This window comes from Kogia breviceps, chromosome 4, assembly GCF_026419965.1.
Source record: "Kogia breviceps isolate mKogBre1 chromosome 4, mKogBre1 haplotype 1, whole genome shotgun sequence".
Lineage (NCBI taxonomy): Eukaryota > Metazoa > Chordata > Mammalia > Artiodactyla > Physeteridae > Kogia > Kogia breviceps.
The window spans coordinates 122,118,752-122,133,047 of record NC_081313.1 but is presented as its reverse complement, the minus strand read 5'-3'; positions in this window follow the sequence as shown (position 1 = coordinate 122,133,047).

Genomic DNA, 14,296 nt, shown 5'->3' with positions numbered 1-14,296 from the left:
ACGCTGGCAGAAGACCTCAGCCTTCCCAAAGTGCCAGAAACTCCCCATGTACCTGGGTAGGGCAAAAGAAAAACAGAGACAAAAGATTAAGGATGGGACCTGCACCTCTGGGAGGGAGCTGTGAAGGAGGAAACGTTTCCACACACTAGGAAGCCCCTTCACTGGCAGAGATGGGGGTGGTGTGGGGGAAGCATCAGAGCCACAGAGGAGAGCACAGCAACAGGGGTGTGGAGGGCAAAGCAGAGAGATTCCTGCACAGAGAATCAGTGCTGACCAGCACTCATCACCCAGAGAGGTTTGTCTGCTCATCCACTGGGGCAGGTGGGGGCTGGGAGCTGAGACTCTGGCTTCAGAGGTCAGATCCCAGGGAGAGAACTGGGGTTGGCTGCGTGAACACAGCCTGCAGGGGGCTAGTGCAACACAGCTAGCTGGGAGAGAATCTGAGGAAAAGTCTAGAACTGCCTAAGAGGCAAGAAACTATTGTTTCGGGGTGCACGAGGAGAGGGGATTCAGAGCACTGCCTAAAAGAGCTTCAGAGGAGGGTGCGAGCCACGGCTATCAGCACAGACACCAGAGATGGACATGAAACACTAAGACTTCTGCTGAAACCACCAAGAATCCTGTGTGCAAACACAGGTCACTATCCACACCTCCCCTCCCAAGAGCCTGTGCAGCCCGCCACTGCCAGCATCCCGTCATCCTGGGGCAATTTCCCCGAGAGAACACACAGCACGTCTCAGGCTGTTGCAATGTCATGTCAGCCTCTGCCTCTGCAGACTGGCCCCACATTCTGTACCCCTCCCTCCCCCTTGCCTGAGTGAGCCAGAACTCCCTAATCAGGTGCTACTTTAACCCCGTACTGTCTAAGCAAAGAACAGATGCCAGAGGGTGACCTATGTGCAGAGGCAGGCCTAGATCCACAGCTGAAACCCAGGAACTGTGCGCAAAAAGAAGAGAAAGGGAAATCTCCCCCAGCAGCCTCAGGAGCAGCAGATTAAATCTCCACAATCAACTTGATGTACCCTGCATCTGTGGAATATCTGAATAGACAACGAATCATCTCAAAACTGAGGCAGTGGACTTTGGGAGCAACTTTAGACTTGGGGTTTGCTTTCTGTATCTAATTTGTTTCTGGTTTTATGTTTATCTTATTTTAGTGTTTAGAGTTTATTATCATTGGTAGATTTGTTTATTGATTTGGTTGCTCTCTTCCTTTTTTAAATATATATAGATACATACTTTTCCTTTTTTTCTTTTTGTGAGTGTGTATGTGTATGTTTCTTTGTCTGACTTTCTCTGTATAGCTTAGCTTTTACCATTTGTCCTAGGGTTCTCTCTAACCTTTTTTTCTTTATTACTTTAAAATTATTTTTTATTTTTAATAACATTTTTTATTTTTAATTTTTATTATTTTCTTTTATTATTTTCTTTCTTTCTCTCTTTCTTTCTTTTTTTCTTTTTCTTTCTTCCTTCCTTCCTTCCTTCCTTCCTTCCTTCCTTCCTTCCTTCCTTCCTTCCTTCCTTCCTTTCTTTCTTTCTTTCTTTCTTTCTTTCTTTCTTTCTCTCTCTCTCTCTCTCTCTCTCTCTCTCTCTCTCTCTCTCTCTCTCTCTCTCTCTCTCTCTCTTTTCTCCCTTTTTTTCTAAGCCATGTGGCTGACAGGGTCTCAGTGCTTTGGCCAGGTGTCAGGCCTGCGCCTCTCAGGTGGGAGAGCCAAGTTCAGTACATTGGTCTGCCAGAGACCTCCTTGCTCCACATAATCACAAATGGCAAAAGCTCTCCCAAAGACCTCCATCTCAATGCTAAAACCCAGCTCCACTCAAAGACCAGCAAGCTGCATGCTGGACACCCAATGTCAAACAACAAGTAACACAGGAACACAACCCCACCCATCAGCAGAGAGGCTGCCTAAAATCATGATAAGGTCACAGACACCCCAAAACACACCACTGGCTGAGGTTCTGGCCACCAGAAAGACAAGATCCAGCCTCATTCACCAGAACACAGGCAACATCCCCTCCACCAGGAAGCCTACACAACCCAGTCAACCAACCTTACCCACTGGGGGCAGACACCAAAAACAACGGGACCTGGGAAGCTGCAGCCAGCTAAAAGGAGGCTCCAAACACAGTAAGTTACGCAACATGAGAAGAGAGAGAAATGCACAGTGGATGAAGGAGCAGGGTAAAAACCCATCAGACCAAACAAATGGAGAGGAAATAAGCAGTATACCTGAAAAAGAATTCAGAGAAATGATAGTAAAGATGATCCAAAACCTTGGAAATAGAATGGAGAAAATACAAGAAACGTTTAAAGGACCTAGAAGAACTAAAGAGCAAACAAACAATGATGAACAACACAGTAAATGAAATTTAAAATTCTCTAGAAGGAATGAATAGCAGAATAACTGAGGCAGAAGAACAGATAAGTGACCTGGATGATAAAATAGCAGAAATAACTACTGCAGAGCAGACTAAAGAAAAAGAATGAAAAGAATTGAGGACAGTCTCAGAGACCTCTGGGATAATATTAAATGCAACAACATTCTAATTATATAGGTTCCAGAAGAAGAAGAGAAAAAGAAAGGGACTGAGAAAATATTTGAAGAGATTATAGTTGAACGCTTCCCTAATATGGGAAAGGACATAGCCAATCAAGTCCAGGAAGCAGAGTCCCATACAGGATAAATGCAAGGAGAAACATGCCAAGACACATATTATCAAACTATCAAAAATTAAATACAAAGAAAAAATATTAAAACAGCAAGGGGAAAACAACATATAACATACAAGAGAATCCACATAAAGTTAACAGCTGATCTTTCAGCAGACACTGTGCAAGCCAGACGGCAGTAGCAGGACATACTTAAAGTGATGAAAGGGAAAAACCTACAACCAAGATTACTCTACCCAGCAAGGATCTCATTCAGATTTGAGGGAGAAATTAAAACTTTACAGACAAGCAAAAGCTAAGAGAATTCAGCACCACCAAACCAGCTTTGAAACAAATGCTAAAGGAACTTCTCTAGGCAGGAAACACAAGAGAAGGAAAAGACCTACAATAACAAACCCAAAACAGTTAAGAAAATGGTAATAAGCACATACATATTGATAATTACCTTAAATGTAAATGGATTAAATGCTCCAACCAAAATACACAGACTGGCTGAATGGAAACAAAAATGAGACCTGTACATATGCTGTCTACAAGAGATTCAGCCCTAGGGACATATACAGACTGAAAGTGAGGGGATGGAAAAAGATATTCCATGCAAATGGAAATCAAAAGAAAGCTGGAGTAGCATTTCTCATATCAGACAAAATAGATTTTAAAATAAAGACTATTACAAGAGACCAAAAAAAGCCACTACATAATGATCAAGATATCAATCCAAGAAGAAGATATAACAATGGTAAATATTTATGCACCCAACATAGGAGTACCTCAATACATAAGGCAAATGCTAACAGCCAGAAAAACGGAAACTGACAGTAAAAATATAATAGTTGGGTACGTTAACACCATACTTTCACCAATAGAAAGATCATCCAAAATGAAAATAAATAAGGAAACACAAACTTTAAATGATATATTAAAAAAGATGCACTTAACTGATATTTATAGGACATTCCAACCAAAAATAACAGAATACCCTTTCTTCTCAAGTGGTCATGGAACATTCTCCAGGATAGATCATATCTTGGGTCACAAATCAAGCCTTGGTAAATTTAAGAAAATTGAAATTGTATCATGTATCTTTTCCAACCACAATGCTATGAGACTAGATATCAGTTCCAGGAAAAAATCTGTAAAAAATAGAAACACATGCAGGCTAAACAATACACTACTAAATAACCAAAAGATTACTAAAGAAATCAAAGAAGAAATAAAAATTACCTAGAAACAAATGAAAATAAAAACGTGACAACACCAAACTTATGGGATGCAGCAAAAGCAGTTTTAAGAGGGAAGTTTATAGCAATACGGTCCTACCTCAAGAAACAAGAAACATCTCAAACAGGCTAACCTTACACCTAAAGCATTTAGGGAAAGAAGAACAAAGAAAACCCAAAGTTAGCAGAAGGAAAGAAATCATAAGGATCAGATCAGAAATAAATGAAAAATAAATGAAGGAAACGATAGCAAAGATCAATAAAACTAAAAGCTGGTTCTTTGAGAAGATAAACAAAATTGATAAACCATTAGCCAGACTCGTCAAAAAAAGGGAGGGGGAAGACTCAAATCAATAGAATTAGAAATGAAAAAGGAAGTGTAACAACTCACACTTCAGAAATACAAAGGACTATCAGTGATTACTACAAGCAACTATATGCCAAGAAAATGAACAACCTGTAAGAAATGGACGAATTCTTAGAAAAGTACAACCTTCCAAGACTGAACCAGGAAGAAGTAGAAAATAAAACAGACCAATCACAAGCACTGAAATTGAGACTGTGATTAAAAATTTTCCAACAAACAAAACTCCAGGACCAGATAGCTTCACAAGCAAATTCTATCAAACATTTAGAGAAGAGCTAACAGCTATCCTTCTCAAACTATTCCAAAATATAGCAGAGGGAGGAACACTCCCAAACTCATTCTATGAGGCCACCATCACCCTCATATGAAAACCAGACAAAGATGTCACAAAGAAAGAAAACTACAGGCCAATATCACTGATGAATATAGATGCAAAAATCATCAATAAAATACTCGCCAACAGAATCCAACAGCACATTAAAAGGATCATACACCATAATCAAGTGAGGTTTATCCCAGGAATGCAAGGATTCTTCAATATATACAAATTAATCAATGTGATTAACCATATTAACACATTGAAGGAGAAAAACCATGTGATCATCTGAACAGAGGCAGAAAAAGCTTTAGACAAAATTCAACACCCATTTATGATAAAATACCCTCCAGAAAGTAGGTATAGAGGGAACTTACCTCAACTTAATAAAGACTGTATATGACAAACCCACAGCTACCATCATTCTCAATGGTGAAAATCTGAAACCATTTCCTCTACGATCAGGAAGAAGACAAGGTTTTCCATTCTCACCACTATTATTAAACATAGTTTTGGAAGTTTTAGATACAGAAATCAGAGAAGAAAAAGAAATAAAAGCTATCCAAATTGGAAAACAAAAGTAAAGCTGTCACTGTTTGCCGATGATGTGATACTATACATAGAGAATCCTAAAGATGTTACCAGAAAACTACTAGAGCTAATCAATGAATTTGGTAAAGTAGCAGGCTACAAAATTAATGCACAGAAATCTCTTGCATTCCTATACACTAATGATGAAAAATCTGAAAGAGAAATCAGGGAAACACTCCCATTTACCCCTGCAACAAAAAGAATAAAATACCGAGGAATAAACCTACCTAAGGAAACAAGAGTCCTGGATGCAGAAAGTATAAGACACTGATGAAAGAAATGAAAGATTATACAAACAGATGGAGAAATATACCATGTTCTTGGATTGGAAGAATCAATATAGTTAAAATGACTATACTACCCAATGCAATCTACAGATTCAAGGCAATCCATATCAAACAATCAATGGCATTTTTCACAGAACCAGAACAAACAATTTCACAATTTGTATGGAAACCCAAAAGACCCCGAATAGCCAAAGCAATCTTAAGGAAGAAAAATGGAGCTGGGGGAATCAGGCTCCTGGATTTCAGACTATGCTACAAAGCTACAGTAATCAAGAGAGTGTGGTACTGTCACAAAAACAGAAATATAGACCAATGGAACAGGGTAGAAAGCCCATAGATAAACCCATGCACCTATGGTCACCTTATTTTTGATAAAGGAAGCAAGAATATACAATGGAGAAATGACAGCCTCTTCAATAAGTGATGCTGGGAAAACTGGACAGCTACATGTAAAACAATGAAATTAGAACACTTCCTAACAACATACACAAAAATAAACTCAAAATGAATTAAAGTCCTAAATGTAAGGCCAGACACTATCAAACTCTTAGAGGAAAACATAGGCAGAACACTCTAGGACATAAATCACAGCAGGATCCTTTTTGACCCACCTCCTAGAGAAATGGAAATAAAACAAAAAATAAACAAATGGGACCTAATGTAACTTAAAAGCTTTTGCACAACAAAGGAAACCATATGGAAGACCAAAAGACAACCCTCAGAATGGGAGAAAATATTTGGAAGTGAAGCAACTGACAAAGGAGTAATCTCCAAAATTTACATGCAGCTCAATATCAAAAAAACACACAACCCAATCCAAAATGAGCAGAAGACCTAAATAGACATTTCTCCAAATAAGATATACAGATTGCCAACAAACACATGAAAGAATGTTCAATGTCACTAATCATTAGAGAAATGCAAATCAAAACTGCAATGATGTATGACCTCACACCAGTCAGAATGGCCATCATCAAATAATCTACAAACAATAAATGCTGGAGAGGGTGTGGAGAAAAGGGAACCCTCTTGCACTGTTGGTGGGAATGTAAATTGATACAGCCACTGTGCAGAACAGTATGGAGTTTCCTTACAAAACTAAAAATAGAACAACCCTAGGACCCAGCAATGACACTATTGGGCATACACCCTAAGAAAACCATAATTCAAATAGAGTCATTTACCAGAATGTTTATCACAGCTCTATTTACAATAGCCAGGACATGGAATCAACCTATGTGTCCATTGACAGATGAATGGATAAAGAAGATGTGGCACATATATACAATGGAATATTACTCAGCCATTAAAAGTAATGAAATTCAGTTATTTGTAGTGAGGTGGATGGACCTAGAGTCTGTCATACAGAGTGAAGTAAGTCAAAAGAGAAAAACAAATACCATATGCTAACACATACATATGGAATCTAAAAAAAAAAATGGTCATGAAGAACCTAGGGGCAAGATGGGAATAAAGACACAGACCTACTAGAGAATGGACTTGAGGATATGGGGAGGGGTACGGGTAAGCTGGGTCAAAGTGAGAGTGGTATGGACATATACACACTACCAAACGTAAAATAGATAGCTAGTGGGAAGCAACTGCATAGCACAGGGAGATCAGCTCTGTGCTTTGTGACCACTTAGAGGGATGGGATAGGGAGGGTGGGAGGGAGGCACAAGAGGGAGGAGATATGGGGATATATGTGTATGTATAGCTGATTCACTTTGTTATAGAACAGAAACTAACACACCATTTTAAAGCAATTATACTCCAATAAATTTTTTAAATAAACAAACAAACAAAAAAACCCAAAATTGCCTTTTAGCACAGGCATCCAGGGGTGCCAAGAACTTGACATCATGACAGATAGCGAGAGAGGAAGCCAAGGTAGTTAGGGGTGGCCTCCAATTCATGGTTGACAGCCAGGGATAATTTGTGGTTAACAGATCAGGCAAACTCACAGCCTGTACATGAGTCCTCAGTCTGAAAGTGCTGTGAGTGAGATTGTCTCAGTGGAGTATGTGCCTAGCTTTCTTGGTTTTTTTTTTTTGGGGGGGGTGGGTGGTTTGCCTAGCTTTGAACTTTAAACACTGACTGTTTAGTGTGCCATTATCTCTTTCTAAGTTGTCTTAAGTTACTTACCTCACTTTAAATACTGATATATGTGATGTATAAGCTAGTCTATTCTAGACTTTAGGCCTATGTTCTGTTTTTATTGAAGCTTACTTGATTTACAATGTTCTGTCAGTTTCTGGTGTACAGCAAATTGATTTATATATATCTATTCTTTTTCAGATTCTTTTACATTATAGTTTATAAGATATTGAATATAATTCCTTGTGTTATACAGTAGGACCTTGTTGTTTTTGTATCTCTTAATCCCAACTCCTAATTTATCTCTCCACTCTCCCCACCCTTTGGTAACCATAAGTTTATTTTCTAAGTCTTTAGGTCTGTTTCTGTTTCATAGATATGTTCATTTGTGTCATATTTTAGATTCCACATATATGTGATATCATATGATATTTGTCTTTCTCTTCCTGACTTACTTCACTTAGTGTGATAATCTCTAGGTCCATCCATGTTGCTGCAGATGACATTATTTCATTATTTTTTATAGCTTAGTAGTATTTCATTGTATACATATACCACATCTTATTTATCCATTGATCTATCAATGAACACTTAGGTTGCTTCCATGTCTTGGGTATTGTGAAAAGTGCTGCTATGAACATTGGGTTACATGTATCTTTTTGAATTAGAGTTTTCTCCAGATATATGCCCTGGAGTGGGATTACTGAATCATATGATAACTCTATTATTAATTTTTGAAGAAACCGCCATACTGTTCTCCGTAGTGGTTGTACCAATTTACATTTCCTCCAGCAATGTAAGAGGGTTCCCTTTTCTTCATACCCTCTCCAGCATTTGTTATTTGCAGACTTTTTAATGATGGCCATTTTCACTGGTGTGAGGTAAACATAAGGCCTTTGAATTGCCACTCACACTGCCTAGAACACCCTGTCCTCAGATTCTCAGCTTAAATGGCAGTTCTTCAGAAAGTCTTTCCTGAGCCCCTATTTAAAGAAGTTAGACTCAATAGCTTTCTGTTATATTACATTGCTTTATTATCTTGTAGCATATATCACTTTTTGGAATTATCTTAAAGTTTTGTAACAGTATTTTTCTTTGTTGTAGGTATCCCCTTTCTGGTCTGGAAACTCTCTGAGAATAAGGACTTTCTCTGTCTCATTCACCATTGGATCCTCAGAGCCTGGACTAGTCCCTGGTTTTTACGTCTCTCTGCACCTTCAAGGCAAGGATAATATCTTAGACAACTTTCCGAGCCTGATGCCCCAGGACAGTAAGTGATTCCCATTAATATGTAGACTTATTTAATAAATACAATTGAGCTTTGTAGAAGTAACCAGTAGTGAACATTACTTGTTCACTACTTGTTCACCTTGTTGGAAAAAAGGGCCATTTTTCTCTTAATCAACTTTTAAATTAATGTAAAATGAGCTATTATTTTTGTGTATTTGTGTGTTCAGCTTGCATTTGAGCATCATTTTGTGACAGGTGCTCTGAGAAGTGAAGGAGAAGAGTACAAGTGGTCATTGCCTTTCAAAGTCTTCTACTCTATTCTGAAAGACGTGGGTGAAATTCATTTTCCTTTCTAATCTTTGAAAATGGTGCCTAGGTGTGTTCTTAAATAAATAATGCCTTTTAAAAAAATAATGAATAAATGGATAAAAGTAAAAATCACTGAATGAATAAGAAAGAGGTGAATTAAGTGATAGGAGTTAGAATCAGATGCAGCCAATCGTCAGAGTCTCTGAGTCAGGGTGAAGGGATTTGATTGCATGAAGTCTTTGACTCATGAAGTAGACTTAATTTATTTTTCACCCAGTAGAAAACATTCACTGTTTCCTCGTGTTCATGTTATTGTTTCTTACTACCATGGGTTGTTCTTGATGTCCCCATGGCTGGAATGCGTGCTGATAGTCTTCATATGTTTAAAGTCCATTCGCTGAAGATAAAAGCAAACATCATCATCTCAGTGAAATAGTTTACTACCTCCCTTGCAGTAAGAAATTTCTCCACCTCTGAATTCCTAGAATGCTCTATTGACTCTCTGCCTGTTGCACATAACCCTTTTCATCTTATATTGCCATTATTTATGTCTGCGTTTAATCTTCTCTTTTAGACTCAGCTCCTTGAGGGTGGGCTTATTGCTGATTTATCTGAGTAGCAAACGTTTAGTAATTCATTCAAAAAGTATTTACTGAAGACATTACACGTGAGGCACAGTGCTAGTATTGGAGAAAGAGCTGTGAGCAACTAACATCGACAAGGCAAACACTAGTATGCCTTGGACTTTAGAGTTTAATAAAGAACAGAGTATTAATGGCTTTTATTATTTGAGCACATCAGACAATTTGATGAGATAATTATCTTAGAATATTATAGCTGAAGATATAGGTTTTATTTACTTATTCTGGATAAATGCATTTACTTTTTAAAATTAAAGTATAGTTCATGTAAAATATTATGTAAGCTACAGGTGTGCAATATAATGATTCAAAATTTTTAAAGGTTATAGTCCATTTATAGTTATTATAAAATATTGGCCTTATTCCCTCTGTTGTACAATGTATCCTTGTAGCTTATTTCATACATAATAGTTTGTACCTCTTAATCCCCTACCTCTTATGGCTCCTCCCCCCTTCCCTCTCCACACTGGTAACCACTAGATTGCTCTCTATATCTGTGAGTCTGCTTTTTTTGGTTATTGTTGTTATATTCACTAGTTTGTTGTAGTTTTTACATTCCACATGTGCTATCATACAGTATTTGTCTTTCTCTGTCCCATTTATTTCACTTAGCATAATGCCCTCCAGTCCATCCATGTTGCTGCAGATGGTATTTTTTCATTATCTTTTATGGCTGAGTAGTATTCCATTGTGTATATATACCACACCATCATTTTTTTTAACATCTTTATTAGAGTATAATTGCTTTACAATGGTGTGTTAGTTTCTGCTTTATAACAAAGTGAATCAGCTATACATATACATATATCCCTATATCTCCTCCCTCTTGAGTCTCCTTCCCACCCTCCCTATCCCACCCCTCTAGGCAGTGACAAAGCACTGAGCTGATCTTCCTGTACTATACGGCTGCTTCCCATTAGCTATCTATTTTACATTTGGTAGTATATATAAGTCCATGCCACCCTCTCACTTCATCCCAGCTTACCTTTCCCCCTCCCTGTGTGCTCAAGTGCATTCTCTACGTCTGTGTCTCTATTCCTGTCCTGCCCCTAGGTTCTTCAGAACCATTTTCTTTTTTTCTTTTTTAGACTCCATATGTATGTGTTAGCATACGATATTTGTTTTTCTCTTTCTGACTTACTTCACTCTGTATGACAGACTCTAGGTCCATCCACCTCACTACAAATAACTCAGTTTCGTTTCTTTTTATGGCTGAGTAATATTCCATTGTATATATGTGCCACATCTTCTTTATCCATTCATCTGTTGTTGGACACATAGGTTGCTTCCATGTCCTGGCTATTGTAAATAGAGCTGCAATGAACATTGTGGTACATGACTCTTTTGTGTGTGTGTGTGTGTGTGTGTGTGTGTGTGTGTGTGTGTGTGTGTGGTACGCTGGCCTCTAACTGCTGTGGACTCTCCCATTGTGGGGCACAAGCTCCAGACATGCAGGCCCAGCAGCCATGGCCCATGGACCCAGCCACTCCGCAGCATGTGGGATCCTCCTGGACTGGGGCATGAACCCATGTCCCCTGCATCAGCAGGCGGACTCTCAACAACTGCGCCACCAGGGAAGCCCATGACTCTTTTTGAATTATGGTTTTCTCAGTGTGTATGACCAGTATTGGGATTGCTGCATCATATAGTAGTTCTATTTTTAGTTTTGCAAGGAACGTCCATACTGTTCTCCATAGTGGCTGTATCAATTTACATTCCCACCAACAGTGCAAGAGGGTTCCCTTTTCTCCACATCCTCTCCAGCATTTATTGTTTCTAGATTTTTTGGTGATGGCCATTCTAACTGGTGTGAGGTGATACCTCATTTCAGTTTTGTTTTGCATTTCTCTAATGATTAGTGACGTTGAGCATTCTTTCATGTGTTTGTTAGCAATCTGTATATTTTCTTTGGAGAAATGTGTATTTAGTTCTGCTCATTTTTGGATTGGGTTGTTTGTTTTTTTTGTTATTGAGCTGCATAAATTGCTTATAAATTTTGGAGATTAATCCTTTGTCAGTTGCTTCATTTGCAAATATTTTCTCCCATTCTGAGGGTTGTCTTTTGGTCTTGTTTATGGTATCCTTTGCTGTGCAAAATATTTTGAGTTTCATTAGGTCCCATTTGTTTATTTTTGTTTTTATTTCCATTTCTCTAGGAGGTGGGTCAAAAAGGATCTTGCTGTGATTTATGTCATAGAGTGTTCTGCCTATGTTTTCCTCTAAGAGTTTGATAGTGTCTGGCCTTACATGTAGGTCTTTAACCCATTTTGAGTTTATTTTTGTGTATGGTGTTAGGGAGTGTTCTAATTTCATTATTTTACATGTAGGTGTCCAGTTTTCCCAGCACCACTTATTGAAGTGGCTGTCTTTTCTCCTTTGTATGTTCTTGCCTCCTTTATTAAAAATAAGGTGACCAAAGGTGCGTGGGTTTATCTCTGAGCTTTCTATCCTGTTTTGTTGATATATAGTTCTGGTTTTGTGCCACTACCATACTGTCTTGATTACTGTAGCTTTATAGTATAGTCTGAAGTGCAGGAGCCTGATTCCTCCAGCTCCGTTTTTCTTTCTCCAGATTGCTTTGGCTATTCAGGGTCTTTTGTGTTTCTATACAAATTGCAAAACTTTTCTTCTAATTCTTTGAAAAATGCCAGTGGTAATTTGATAGGGATTGCATTGAATCTGTAGATTGCTTTGGGTAGTATAGTCCTTTTCACAATGTTGATTCTTCCAATCCAAGAACATGGTATATCTCTCCATCTGTTTGTATCATCTTTAATTTCTTTCATCAGTGTCTTATAGTTTTCTGCATACAGGTCTCTTGTTTCCTTAGGTAGGTTTATTCCTAGGTATTTTATTCTTTTTGTTGCAGTGGTAAATGGGAGTGTTTCCTTGATTTCTCTTTTAGATTTTTCATCATTAATGTGTAGGAATGCAAAAGATTTCTGTGCATTAATTTTGTATCCTGGTACTTTACCAAATTCATTGATTAGCTTTAGTAGTTTTCTGGTAGCATCTTTAGGATTCTCTATGTATACTATGCTGTCCTCTGGAAACAGTGACAGTTTTACTTCCTCCTTTCTGATTTGGATTCCTTTTATTTCTTTTTCTTCTCTAATTGCTGTGACTAAAACTTCTCAAACTATGTTGAATAATAGTGGTGAGAGTGGGCAACCTTGTCTTCTTCCTGATCTTTGTGGAAATGGTTTCAATTTTTCACCATTGAGAATGATGTTGGCTGTAGCACACCTTCTTTGTTCTCCCGTCTATTGATGGACACTTAGGATGCTTCCATATCTTAACAAATGTAAACCATGCTGCTGTGAACATTGGAGTGCATGTAGGAGGGTTCTCTTTTTTCCACATCCTCACCAACATTTGTTATTTGTTTTTTTTAAAAAATTAATTAATTAATTAATTTTTGGCTGCGTTGGGTCTTTGTTGCTGCATGCGGGCTTTCTCTAGTTTCAGCAAGTGGGGGCTACTCTTTGTTGTGATGCTCTGTCTTCTCATTATGCTGGCTTCTCTAGTTTCAGAGCACGGACTCTAGGCACATGGGCCTCAGTAGTTGTGGCATGTGGGCTCTAGAGAGCAGACTCAGTAGTTGTGGCACACAGGCTTAACTGCTCCATGGCATGTGGGATCTTCCTGGACCAGGGATTGATCCTGTGTCCACTGTAGTGGCAGGCAGATCCTTAACCAGTACACAACCAGGGAAGTCCATTTGTGTTCTTTCTGATAACATAAGTTTTAGATTCCATAGATTATGGTTTCACTCCTGCTCTATTGCTTACTGTATATGTGACCTAAAGCTGGTAATGCAACGTCTTGGGACTTCTCTCTCAGCTACTTATTACCACAAATAATGCTGTATAACAAACCACACTAAAGTAGATTAAAATAGAATTTATTAAACTCATGATCTATGGTTTGACAGGGCAGTTCTTCTGGTTTGGGCCAGGCTAAGCTGTTTTCGTTTTGGCTAGCTCTTATGTCTGTGAGCTGGTGAGTCAGCTGGGAGGATGGATCAGTCTAGATGTGCTTCACTGAAGAAATATCTTTGGCACATGTTTTCTCACCCTCTACCATGTAAGCCTGGACTTGTCCACATGGTGGTTGTGGGGGTCCAAAAAAGCTAGTAATCTAGGCTCCAAGTTGGTAGTGTCAATTTTGCCACATTCTATTGGCAGAAGCTAGTCACAAGATCAGATCAGATTCGTGGGGTAGGGATTCCATCTTTTGATGTGAGTTACTGGAAAATCACATTGTAAGAATGTGGATACAGGGGGACATGAACAGTTGTTGGTTATATTTTTACTTCATCTACTATTACCTCAGTCTATAAAACAGAGATGATAATAATAGTTGCTACTTTATAGGTGGATTCTGAAAATTATATAAAATAATGTGGAAAAAACCTGGGATGTTATCTGACACTTAAGAAATGTTGGACGTTTGTTATGATTTTTACATCACTTATCCTCACAACGAAGCATAGAGAGATATTATATTCCTCATTCAGGACTTGTCCCTGACCACAAAGTTAGTCAGCTATGGGGCCAGGATTCAA